The 12983-nt window shown below is 40.2% G+C and overlaps 1 protein-coding gene across 1 annotated transcript in view; it reads right to left on the reverse strand.

Annotated features, from left to right (window-relative positions):
- Positions 1-12983, reverse strand: part of LOC124613344 (lathosterol oxidase-like) — a 111902-nt gene that overhangs the window by 26277 nt on the left and 72642 nt on the right. The gene's annotated exons all lie outside the window — the stretch shown is intronic.

The following is a 12983-nucleotide window of genomic DNA, read 5'->3' on the forward strand; positions in this document are numbered from 1 at the left end:
AAAAATGGTTCAAATGGCTCTGAGCACTATGGGACTTAACTTCTGAGGTCATCAGTCCCCTAGAACTTAGAACTACTTAAACCTAACTAGCCTAAGGACATCACACACATCCATGCCCGAGGCACGATTCGAACCTGCGACCGTAGCGGTTGCGCGGTTCCAGACTGTAGCGCCTAGAACCGCTCGGCCACCTCGGCCGGCTGCAAGTATTAAATATTCAGTTATTTATCCCAGTGAGTAACTGATCTGTTTTGTTTCTCGATAATAAACCTGACTGTTATAGTAACCAATTGTTTCTATTATAGATTAGAAGATCAGTCCTCTCATTAATATCTCAATGTGCATGGTGTGGTACCCATATTGTCATGCTTGATGGGTCCACCCTATTAATTAACCATTATTAAGATCTTTCTGTTGCGTGACATTATCATTTCCTTTAATTAATTTGCATGATAAACTGGTATGCTTTCCTCTTCTGTAGGCCACCATAGATCTGACTCTAGCATCATAGCGGGGTGTGCAAAAAAGTACTATCGACACCCCACACTAAGATTCACGGACGTCTCTGCTTTTTTACCTCGACCTTCTCTGATTTTATCGTAGTTTTGTGAACCTCCCTATGTTATCATAGCAAGCTCTCTGAGTCGTTAGTCGTTGTGTAACATCAGTGAAGACTGCGGCTTAACGTTGTGTTTTGCTCAATTCTGATTTCTAAATGCATCAGTTTTTATTAAGCTTAAATTTATTTTTCATTGCTGTTTTGGCATACTTCCACCTGGGATTCAGACAAATCAGAGACTCTGCAGCATGCAGGAACGTTGACGAAGCCTTTCGCGGTCTAATGCAGACTAAGTAATCAGTTTAAAATCCTGGCGGTTTGCCACTCCTGCGAACTGGGGCACGCTCCTTTCATTTTACAAGAAATGTATTCGCAATTGTGAATACAAATGAGACTCCACATGTACAATTTTTTGGCGATATATGAAAATTTGAGGCGGACCGGGACTCGAATGCTGATTTTCTCCTTTACACGAGTGGTCGCCGCCTTAACTACTTCGTCTTTCCGGCACGAGCCCAGAGGACCGACCCGAACCTCCACATGTTAACCGTTTGTCCACGCCCTGCGTTCGCACAGTCGCTGCCCTGTGACTCTTGCAGGGGAAGACACTTACATTCTACTGTCGCGGACTTTGCAATAGGTACGTAAAGACTATTTGCAGTGTCTGTAGACTTTTCGTAGCAGACCGTTAAACACAGACACTGCAAATAGGAGTCCATTTGTTTCCTCCGACAGGGATTGTGAGAGCTGTGGAAGACGGCTGGGTGAGGTAGCGCACAGTTGCATTCTAAGCTGTCCTCCAAACTTCTTTCGTCTGAGAAGTGACTCACAAACTATAGCAATAACGATAAACTGTTAAATAGTAGCCTCTGCTAAGCCATCTTTTTGTCCACCCATTATAGCGAAGGTACAACTGCAAGTCGGTTTTAGTTAATTATTTGCAGCCTTCCAGGTCGAAGTCAAGAACGCAGATTAAGTTAGCAGCGAACGGCTCCAGGGCTCAGTATTTCACCAGCGGGGGGAAGAGAAGTTTTCGTTCAGTTCAGTCGAATTTGCGGCAGTCTTAACAATTATATTACAAAGCTTTCTGCAGTGCCTAGAAAAGTAAAGATTTATGACTTTTGACAGCGATACGTTCATCAGGTGAATACATTAAGCTCAGCGACTCCTTTGATGATATTCAATAGGTATCAGCTCTATACTGACAGAAGTTTCTATCCCCTCTCTCTCTCGTAGTTTAATTTGCATAATCGTCCGTGATAACTCGGAAAAAATCGTTATATTTCGCAAGCGCTCACTATACTCATCAACTCTATACAGCTACAGCTACAGCTTCGTGCTATTTATGTCTGCATTGTGATTCCGCAGGAAAAGGTGTTGAGATGTTTTAACAATGGCTCAGAAGTGCGATATTAGCTGATCTACACAGATGCCATGCTCTCATCAAGAAGAATCGGAAAAATCTGTAGAAATCCTTTTCCAATCCCGGACACATCCTGGTTCAAGCCACATTCCGCTCCATATGATTCTATCAAAATGACGCAGAAATCACTGTTTTTGAAGGAATCAAAGGACCATTGACAACCTACTTTCAAAAAGTGTTTGAGAAGTAAGAAGTCAGAAAAAGTTGTCAAGAAAAAGAAAGTTTTGTGGTTAGGTAATCCACATGGTAGAGGTGTTGGCCAACTCTTGCAGGATGAACTAGAGTCATGTTACGGTAACCGGTCACAAGCTTTTTTTTTAACCTATTGCAAGCCTGGATCAGGTGATAGAGGATGTAGGTTCACTTTGCAGAGACTTCACAAAGCAAGACACTGTGGTAATTGTGGGTGGGGCAGGTAACTGCATGGACAGAGACCCCTATTATTCTTATTCAGTTGAGAGCGACTTGGTGAATATAGCTGCAGCAACGAGACATACCAGTGTTGGGCTTACGTCTGTTCTGAGTCACCATGACCGGCCTCATTTAAACTCTTCTGTTAGGAGAGTTAATTTGGAGGTGGAAGGGCTGCTTGGATCAGGTATGGGGTTTCGTAATGGCGTCTTTCCTCCTGACCGTATCAGTAGGTGGGACTACACTAGGAACATGGCCTTCGCCTCATCCGGAAAGGGAACGGAAAGCAGTCTGGGCTAATAGTAAATAACTTAAGGGGGCCACTATCACATGTGGTAAAGCACCAGCGGGTTACAAGTGACAGAACAGCAGATTCTTTAGGGCAGGGAGGGTAGAACCAAAAGATGTTCAGAGAAGGTTGAAAATAATATTCACATTGACAAAACAAGACGCTAGAAAGCAAATTTTAATGTACAAAATTCGTGCAAACAGTCCCTAATTGAAATAGCAGATGTTCAGAAATTGAAACTAACAGAAAAATTAGGGACATCCAGTAGTAATTCAGCCAGTGCCCAAAATCAGTTATCCTTATTGCATAATAATAGCTGAGAACTGAGGGATAAGCTAATGAGTTGCTTATTCGTGTTGAAGAATTAGAATTGAACAAACCAGTTGATTTAATCTGCCTCTCTGAACATCATGTGACCTCTGGAATAGATATATTATATGTTACAGGATTTAAGCTAGCCTCTTAGTGCAGTAGACAAAATATGGAGAAAGGAAGAGTTGCCATATCTGTCACAAACTGCTTTAATTTCAAGCATACTGATTTTAATAAATTTTGCTCAGAGCAGCACTTAGATGCTTGTGCAACAGATATAGTATTTCGTAATAAGTCCTTTGTAATAGCAAGTACGTACGGAGCATCTTCAGGAAACTTTAACTTCTTCATAAAAAAATATCGAAGCTCTGTTGTCCCACCTCACAGTAAAAAACAAAGAAATAATGGTTGCTGGTGATTTTAATGTGGATTTATTGAAACCCTCTGTCAATGAACGATTATTGTAATCAATAACATTGTCATTCAACTGAATTCCTACTGTGAACGTAGCAAATGGGATACGTAAGTGATCTGAGAGCGCTATTGATGATGACTTTGTAGACAAATCTAGGGAAAGAGTCTATCACAAAACCAGTAGTATGTTGGCTACCTGATCATGCATGATATGCAGCTTCTTACGTTAAATGTTGAAACTTGTCAGGATAGAATATCTATTAAATCTGGGTACAGAAGGGTAATGCATCAGTTAAAAACTGAGAATTTTAGGAGATTGCTCAAAGACATGAACTGGATAGATGTTTACAATATTTCTGACTCAAATGGAAAATACAAAATATACGTTAATAACAATGTAATTTTACGGTTTATCAAAATTTCATTCTAATGAAGACATCCTCAACAGGTGTCGAAACCTAGGTCAATGTACCTTACAGTTATTTGCAACCGGTTGGCAGTACAGTCCTATGTTGAAACTAGTATACGATTGCTAAGTGACAGCCTGTTTAAAACTGAAAATATTCGTTAATAAAGTTACTTTCTCTTTTGGAAATTGTTTTCTCCTAAAGGTAATCGAAATCAAACTTAAGTCTATAAATAAACCATGGATTAGAAAAGGAATAAACTTATCAAATGGAACAAAAAGGAAGCTGCATCTACTGTCTAGAAAAAGCTCTGCAATGCATCACAAAGAATACTGCAAGATACTGAAGCAGGTAATCCAGAAGTCTAAGCAGCTTTATTATGACAAAAAGATAATTACGTCAGACAACAAAGCTGTAAAAATAACTGAGACATTGGTAACAAGTGCATGTAGTGTTGCAAACCTCTTAAACGAGTACTTTGTTTATGTTACTGACAGTTTGGGATTATCAGGTTCGGTGAACAGTATAATGGAGTGTTTGAGACCAGTCTTTAAAGATAGCTTCAATAAAATAGAAATGACACTCACATCTCCCAAAGAAGTTGTATCCATCATAAAATCCTTAGAATCCAAGTATTCTAATGTTTATGATAACATATCAACGAAGTTAATCAAAGAATTTTCTCTGAGCTCAGTTCTGTCTTAGGTTATTTGTATAATAAATCTCTTATCAGCGGAATATTTCCAGACTGGATGAAATATGCTGAAGTTAAGCCTCCTATCAAGAAGCGGGTTAAAGAGATACCGTCAAACTATCGACCAATTTCACGTTTTCCGACTGTTTCAAAAATATTTGGAAAGGTTGTGTTCAAGCACCTTTTTAAACATCTGACTTCCGATATAGAGAAGGCGAGTTATACGTATAGTGAGAATGGACTTAATTCGTTAGCTAACAAATTAGAAGCTACTGGCATTTTCTGTGATCTGTCAAAAGCTTCTGACTCCATGAATCACAGCATTTTCTTAAGTAAATGAGAATATTATGGTGTCGCTGGTAGTTCTGCAAAATGGTTCGAATCTCACCTAGCTAACAGAAAGCAAAGGGTGTCCTTGCGAAGTACCAGTGGAGTAAGCAATCAGTGTTCATCTGGCTGAGAATTAATTACATGTGGTGTTCCTCAAGATTCCATCTTGGGGCAGTTGATTTTTCTTGTGTATATAATGAACTTTCGTCTGTTACATTGCCAGATGGTAAATTTTTTATGTTTTCAGATGATACGAACTTAGCAATAATTAACAATACATGTACAGATTTAGAAATGGTTGCTAATCAAATTTTTACAGACATTAATAAATTGTTTAAAGCTAATTCACTGTCATTAAACTTTGAAAAGACCCACTATATGCAATTCAGAACCTGTAAGAGATTTCCTTCCAGCATGTGTATAACATACGAAGACATGCAGATAGAAGATGTTGACAGTATTACATTTCTGGGATTATAACTCGATGATAAATTCAGTTGGGAAAGGCATACCACAGAATTGCTGAAGGCCTGAAGAAGTCTGTATTTGCAATGCGAACGATGTCACATGTAGGACATACAAACAAAAAAAAATTGCATACTTTCATTTTATTGTATCCTATGGGATCATATGTTGGGTTAACTTGCCAAACCAAGAAAATGTTTTTAGAGTGGAAAAGCGTGTAAGAAGACTCATTTGTGGTGTAAATTCAGGAACATCATGTAGAAACGTGTTCAAGGAACTAGATATTCTAACCATTGCTTCTCAGTAAATTTATTCCTTAATGAAATCTGTTGCAAATAATATGTCTCTATTTCCAACCAATATCTCAATACATAATATCAATACTAGGAATAAGAACTATCTACATAAAGACCTAAAATTACTTACCTTGGTCCAAAAAGGGGTCCAGTATTCAGGGGAACACATTTTCAATAAATTGCTAGCAAGCATTAAAAACTTGGTTTCAGATAAAGCACAGTTTAAGTAGAGTTTGAAAGACATTTTGGTAGGCAATTTCTTCTGTTCTCTTACTAATTGATATCAGTCTACCTGATTATAGAGGAGGTTTAACGCTCTGAAACGCGTACTCGATGTAAAAAGTTCTGACTGTTTACAGTAGCTTGTAGTTTCAGTTGAGTAGCTCTTAAGACATTGAGGACGGACCCCGAGTTTGCTCGTGTTACGCGCGCCATCGGTAGCTGACGGATCGCGAGATAACTCATGTTTACTACAAGCTACCTTCAGACTTGATCGAATTAGGAGTTTACACCAGTAGGCAGTATAGGAAACGTGATTGCCTTCATGTACCTTTTGCGTATTTAGCTTTTTGAGCGTATTTTGATATTTAAAAGATTTACCATTTCCGTCTCGAAGTTCCTCCTACTTTTAGAGATGGCGAATGAACAACCCTGGAGAACTTCTGCAGGTTTTCTCCGATGGGTATCCAGATGATCGTAGTGTGAATGAAAATCCGAATGCTGTGTGGAGGAATGAGTTCATTGATTCTGAAGACTATCTCAGTGACAGTGACATTTTTAGACCTGTAGAGAAGCGAAGGTGGCAATGTTGCCAAGTGCAGCAGTTTGGAATTCATTATGTGGTCAGTATATTTCCAAAGCAATATGTCTCTGTAGCCTCCGTGATTATCTTGAGCTTTGGTGACTACTTGATTGAACTGTTTTGCAAGGATCAACAAGTTGCATAAAGCACTCAAATGGTCTCCTGTTACACGAATGAGACATGAAGAACTACCGCGGCTTAATTTTTCTAATGAGACAAACAAGGAAAGGAAGATGGAACGATTATTGGTCAACAAATCCTCTAAGAGATACCCCAATACTTTCAATACTACAAGTCGCAACAGATTTGAATAGATTTAGAGATTCAGGCCCTTTAGTGACAACACAAAATTGAAAAATAGGCCTGGGAGTCACTTCAAAGTCCAGCTTGTGCTGGATTCTTTCCTTGATAAATTCAGAACAGTTTACAAACCAAATGATTCTATGGAGACGCCTGAGGTTTCGAACATACAACACTGCAAAGACTACAAGTATGGGTCACTTGTTAAGATGGCGTGCGAGAGTGTCACACGCTGTGTCTGAAATATGGTGGTTTACGCTGGAGAAAGTAAGAATTGGAGCAAGCTATTCTCTCGGTTCTAGGCCCTTATCTTGGTATCTGGCACCATAACTACAGGACAATTTTTTCAACAGCAGTTCTACTGAGTCTGTGGTACTATTACAGTGAACAGAGGTTTACCGCAAACTCTGAAAGTCAAAGCATCAAGAATGAGGAAAGGTATCATAATTTTCTGTAGAAAAGGTGACATTCTTCTCCTCGTATGGAAAGACAAGGGGATGTCAGAATGATATAAAACATTCATGACGTTTCTGTCTCAAATACAGGGACCAAAAATAGAAAAACTGGAGAGGATATACCGGAGCCTGCGCTTGTAAAACAATAAATGCCCACATGAAAGGAGTTGATCATGGAGATCAGATATTCCGTGCTATCCTATTCTAAGGAAATCGATGAAATGGGAAAAAAATGTTGTCCTTCAATAAACTGTGGGCTTCTCAATTCTTTTACAATTTACAATACCCTGAATCCACAGAAAAAATATAAGCAGTTTCTCCTTTTGACGATGATAAAAAAAAGGCTCTTGGGGCCGACAGAGAGTTATGCTCAGCCCATTATCAACTGGAACAGGGAGAACACTACGTAAAGATCGACCAGGAAGTGTTTCAAGTGGCATGAAGCAACATCAACCTGTGTCCATTTGAAACAACGCAAAGCAAAAAAATTCCTACCAGAGCCTGTAGTTTGTGCTGCCAGTGAAAAAAGTAGTGAAATAAGGTATATTTGCACAATTCCGCTTCATAGGGGAAATATATTACGAAATTCCACACAATAAAGAGTACTGGTAACCTACGCTCTAACTTAAATACAATATGTGAATTAATAGCAACTGTACTCGGTAAGGTCTCCCCGATAAATCAAACCAAAGGGCTCAGTGATAATATCTGCAACATGTCTAAGTGTCTCAATGTAGTGCTACGTGTATAGTAATAGAGCAAATATTATAACAAAGGAACAGATCAACAAATGGGAGCTGCAGAAAGAGGTGTAGTTGTGTGATATAGTGCATTTATTCTCGTGTACACTAATAAAGTGGATTATAATTAATATTTTTAAATGTACTTCACAATTATATCATGATTATAGTTTATAAAGAGTTGTACTGTAATGCATACATTAAAAATTATTGTTTCGTAATGTGGAAAAACGTTTTATGCCCAAACACTGAAAATTCAAAATAAAAAAGATGCGAAATTGATAAGATGTAAATTTGTTTAGCACGAAGCAGTTAGCCTGAGCCGTGTGTGGCTCGCTTTCATGCCATTTGTCCTTTGGCATTTTGTCACGTCGAGTGGCATCTTGTTTCTTCCTTACTTACTGGCGTAACGAAGTTGCTGGCTTGTGTCCTTGAGTGGCAGCAGCAGCGCTTATCGATCGTACTGTCGTACTATCTTTGGTGTGACCGCTAGTATTTTAGAGTGGTGGTGGTGTGTGTGTGGTGGTCAGCTGGTTGGGGCGGAGCAGTGAGGAAGTCTCCGTGGAGTGAGGCCAGGCCGGGACCGCTGGCAGCGTGCACGCACTATTGGATCGTGAGGTGCTAACAGCGAGAACGACAAAGTTCGTTGCCCACCGAACCTGGACGCTGAAGCTGAATGATTAGTTAACGTGTTATGAAACCTCAACTATTGTGACATCTCTTTGTTCAGTTTTGGGTTGTTGCTCCCTGGGCCGTTCAGGCTAGCAGCAACATATGATGTGTTGGAGTCGGCGAAATCTTGCAGCCGTCTTCCTATATTGTGATTCATTATTAAATTGACTGTTACTTGCCAGTGAAGTGCACCAGCTGTATTTTCTACCCCGTGGCTGTTAACGCCCCAGTTACCTGCACTGGTCGATAGCGTAGTTTTCCGGCAGTGTGCCTTTCCTCGTCGTATTGATGCCGTCAGGCGCGGCGTGTAGTTCGACAGCCTTTTAAGTTGTTTGTTTCATATTTTGCTTAGTGTGTTTATTGTTCCCTTGGCTGTTTTTAGACGTCAATTCCTTAACACGTAGTGCTGTTCATATCTTCGTCCTTGGCCGGTATTTTCCATCGTTGTGCCGTTGGTCGGATGGAAGAGAATTGGTTAAATTGTTGGTCGGTCCTTGGGCCGTCCCTAGTTTGGGTTGCCATCCGATTATTTAACTTCAACTCTTGGCTGCCTGTCTCACCTCACCTTACATTTGAGCTACCTTCTCAGGCCAACCCTTGGAACACTTCTGAGCGCCACTTGTTCTGTTTGTTTTAGATTGTGATTTTCATTTTAGTTTGAAGTACTGTGCGAGGCCTTCGGCCGTGTACTAATTCAGTCTTTTTTAAATTTTACATAAAGGCCTTCAGCCGTGTTAAATTAAAATTTTGAAGATTGATTTTATGTTTAAAAATTTTTTTCCTTAAAATTTGTTCTATCTGAAATTATTGTAATCCAGGCCCTAAGCCGTTAGTTGTTTGACGAGTTATGTGTGGCCTTCAGCCAAGGATTTACGTGAACCGCTTTTAATAAGGTTTTCAGCCATGTGTATTCTTTAAAAGAAAATTTTTTAAAGAAGGAAGGGGTTTATTTTAAATTGTTCATCTGACTTGTTGCGCAGGACTTCAGCCGTTGTTTCAGATTTGTTTGTGGCCTACAGCCATGCAATATTTTTTTAATTAGGCTTTCGGCCATTCTGTTGTAAGTTTAGAAAGAAATTTCTTGGTTAGAAAAATTGTTTATTAATGTGTTTTCATTATAGTTGTCCTTCAGATGTGTAGTGTAGGCCTTCAGCCGCTAATTGTTTTCAATTGCATGTTTTTTTTTAAAAAAAGATTTTTACCTTCTATTTTTAATTGCTTTTGATTTCGAAGCCAAGCCTTCAGCCGTTCTTGTTTTTGGTGTGGTTTTGGGTCTTCAGCCCAGAAAGCATCTCAAGTTTTCTTTAATAAGGCCTGCAGCCGTCACTATAGCCTGTTACAGTTCGTTAAGATTGTTTGAAGAAGGTTTTAGTATTTTAACATAAAACTACCTTCCTTACTTGTTATTCAGGCCTTCAGCCATTGTATATTTTTTAAATTGCTTCTGACCTTCAGCCGACGAATAATTTTGAACCTTCTTAATCAGGCCTTCAGCTGTTGATTGTGTATAACATTGCCTGCAATTTTTCTAATAAGGCTTTCAGCCGCCAGTGTAGTAAAATCTTTTAAAAATGATTGTTTAGAGTAATTTTTTAAACAATAAAGTGTATGTGTTTTCTGTGCAACCAACGGTAACTGATTAGGCCCCGTCCACACCTTTCCTGCTTTCCCTAAGTCCCACGTTACATAGCCGAAATACAATGACGGAAAAAATTCACAACACCGAGAAGGAGTTGTGCATCATAAAAGAAAGTTGCTAGGAGCACCTCTGCGTATGAAAGATGAAGTTTGTTCAAATTTCGCACCTGTCGCATAAGAGTAGCGCTAGTAGCGCCATATGAGGTTGCAAATGAGCTTTGCTTGAAATACACGCTGTAACAGTCGTGAGCGTTAGCTTCCTTTAAGACTGGTAGTGGTGAGCTAATGTTAGTCAAGAGTGTCTTTAAAATGGCAAACACGGCATTGTCAACACCTCACTGGGTTTGAACGAGGTCATGTAGTAGGGCCTGGATGTTCCTTCTGCGATACTGCAGAAAGTCTTGGCAGGAGTGTAGCCACTGTACCTGGCTGCTGGCAGCGGTGGCCACGGGTGTGTGCAGTCGCAAAAGACCCGTTTTCGAACGGCCACGTAGCACTACCGAAAGGAAGACCATCATGTTCGGCGTATGGCCCATCGTATTGCATCTGCAGCAGCACAGTGACACAACAAACTGTTATAGACCGGTTACTTCAAGTACAGCTCCGAGCCAGACGCCCTGTAGCAAACATTACACTGATCTCAAACCACCGCCATTTACGAGTTCGGTGTCAAGCGAGAGCTCATTGGCGGGCAGAGTGGAGGTATGTTGCATTTGCTGATGAAAGCTGGCTCTGCCTCGGTGCCAGTGATGGCCGTGTGTTGGTTAGAAGGAGGTCAGGTGAGTGCCTGCTGTGACACGACAGCCTACTGTAAAGGGAAGAGACACTTTACTCAGTCACAAACATGCGACCACGGACGTACAGGCGGCGGCTAAGATCGGGTCATATTTATGTTGACAGCTGAAATCAGTTTGACAGGAGCACGTGGAGTGCCAGTTTCACACTATGCTCCACAGATGGGGTTGTCTCTGGACTTCCACCGGCGCTAAGGTGACCACGTGACCAGGAAATCCCTTCTATTGGGGGGGGGGGGGGGGGGGGGGCGCACAGTGGTTGCTCGTTTTTCATGGCCGCTTTTCGTGTCCAGTGCAAAATTAAAGTTTACCCCAAAATTGATAAATATTGAACGGTATGTGTCACTGAAGAGCTAGTAAACTCATTTGAAGCGGAAAAGATGGACGATTAAGAGTGTCAAGACGCGCCTTCGATATCCGCATTAGTTTATAAGTTATTGTACGTTAAATGTTATAAATAATTCCTGATCTGTAAAAGTGAGTACCTTGGCAACTCATCACCCTATTGCCAAAAACGAGGTATCTACCGATACGTCTCGTAAAACTGAATCGGACTGTGAGAGTCAATTCACTGAAATTATTCACACATTTAGATGAGAATCCGAAAAGTGGATTTCGCGCAATCAAAAACAGCTTTCTTATTAAATAAATAAACATTAAAAGTGGCGGCATTACTGTAAACTTATATGTAGAAAATTATTTAATGTATGATTTAAACTGCTTGTTAATAGTTACAATTATAAATCCGAAAATGGAGGAAAACCATAGCAATTATTGTTTATAAATACACTACGATAAATAAAAGAAAACTGATAACAGAATAATATTTCTGGGAAAATTTCCATGTGAGTTGATGTATATTATGTGTATAAAAGGTTAAAATGAAGAATTTCAACAGTTTTCACGTTCAATAGTTTAACTGACTTAAGTGGTGCTTGACTGAGGTTTCGTGGGTGAACAGCGGCAGTCTGGAGGAATCCAGGTGAGGACGCCGTTGGAGGTGGTCTGACTGTATTAGAACGTGTTGGGAGAAAGTTTTATTGAGGAGCGATGAAATAGCCGCTAGTTCGCGCGTGTGAATTATTCAGAGTTCCTAATTTCGGACACAGATATTTTTCGGCCTCTGATGAACTTGTTACTTTTCGGGTTCCGTGAGATACAAGCCGCACTTATAAGGTTTCAGTGTGTAGCCACTGTGGAATTTGTTGTTTGATATACTGCGGAGCTTTAACATAACTCATGCAATTTATCGTGGTTTATTCAACCACCACTAACATCTTAAGAAACTCGATCAGGCTCTGAAATTAATTTATTGTGAACTGTAACTTTCGATTTTTCTACGTTTTTATCGAAAATAAACTCGAATTTGTGAAACTTTCAAAAATACTTGAGTACTTACGTGACTTTTGCATAGCAAATCCTGCCTGTATTTATATTAAGTACTTTGTGGAACATTAGGTACATTGCGACGAATAGCGAGTTGGCGCCTCATATACGAAATGTAGCCAAACTTGTAAATCCAACCACATTTATGAGGGTTCATTAAAGTTTTTGTGCTGAGTAGTGTGTGGGTAAATCTCGTACAGCAGCGGATGCAGAGCTTGTGAGCAGTTTAGAACTTTGATTTTCGGCGAGTTGAAGAGGGAGATTATATTTTGTTTCGTCATTCACACCACAATCACATTCCAGTACGGTCGCATTGCGACCAGCCTGTCTGCGTGCTGTACACGCTGCATCTACATCTGGAGTTAAGGTCAAGGGTGCAATGTCGTATGACAGCAGGAGCAATCTCGTGGTTATCCCAAGCATTCTGACTGCGGCGTTCTACGTCAATCTGGTGATTCGAACTCCTGTGCTGCCAGTCATGAACAGTATTGCAGTGGGTGTTTTCCAACAGGATAAAGCTCGCTCAGATACCGCTGTTGTAACCCGTCATGCTCTACAGAGAGTCAACCTGTTGCCTTGGCCTGCTCGATCACCAG

The sequence above is a fragment of the Schistocerca americana genome, chromosome 4 (assembly GCF_021461395.2).
Source record: "Schistocerca americana isolate TAMUIC-IGC-003095 chromosome 4, iqSchAmer2.1, whole genome shotgun sequence".
In the NCBI taxonomy this organism is placed as follows: domain Eukaryota; kingdom Metazoa; phylum Arthropoda; class Insecta; order Orthoptera; family Acrididae; genus Schistocerca; species Schistocerca americana.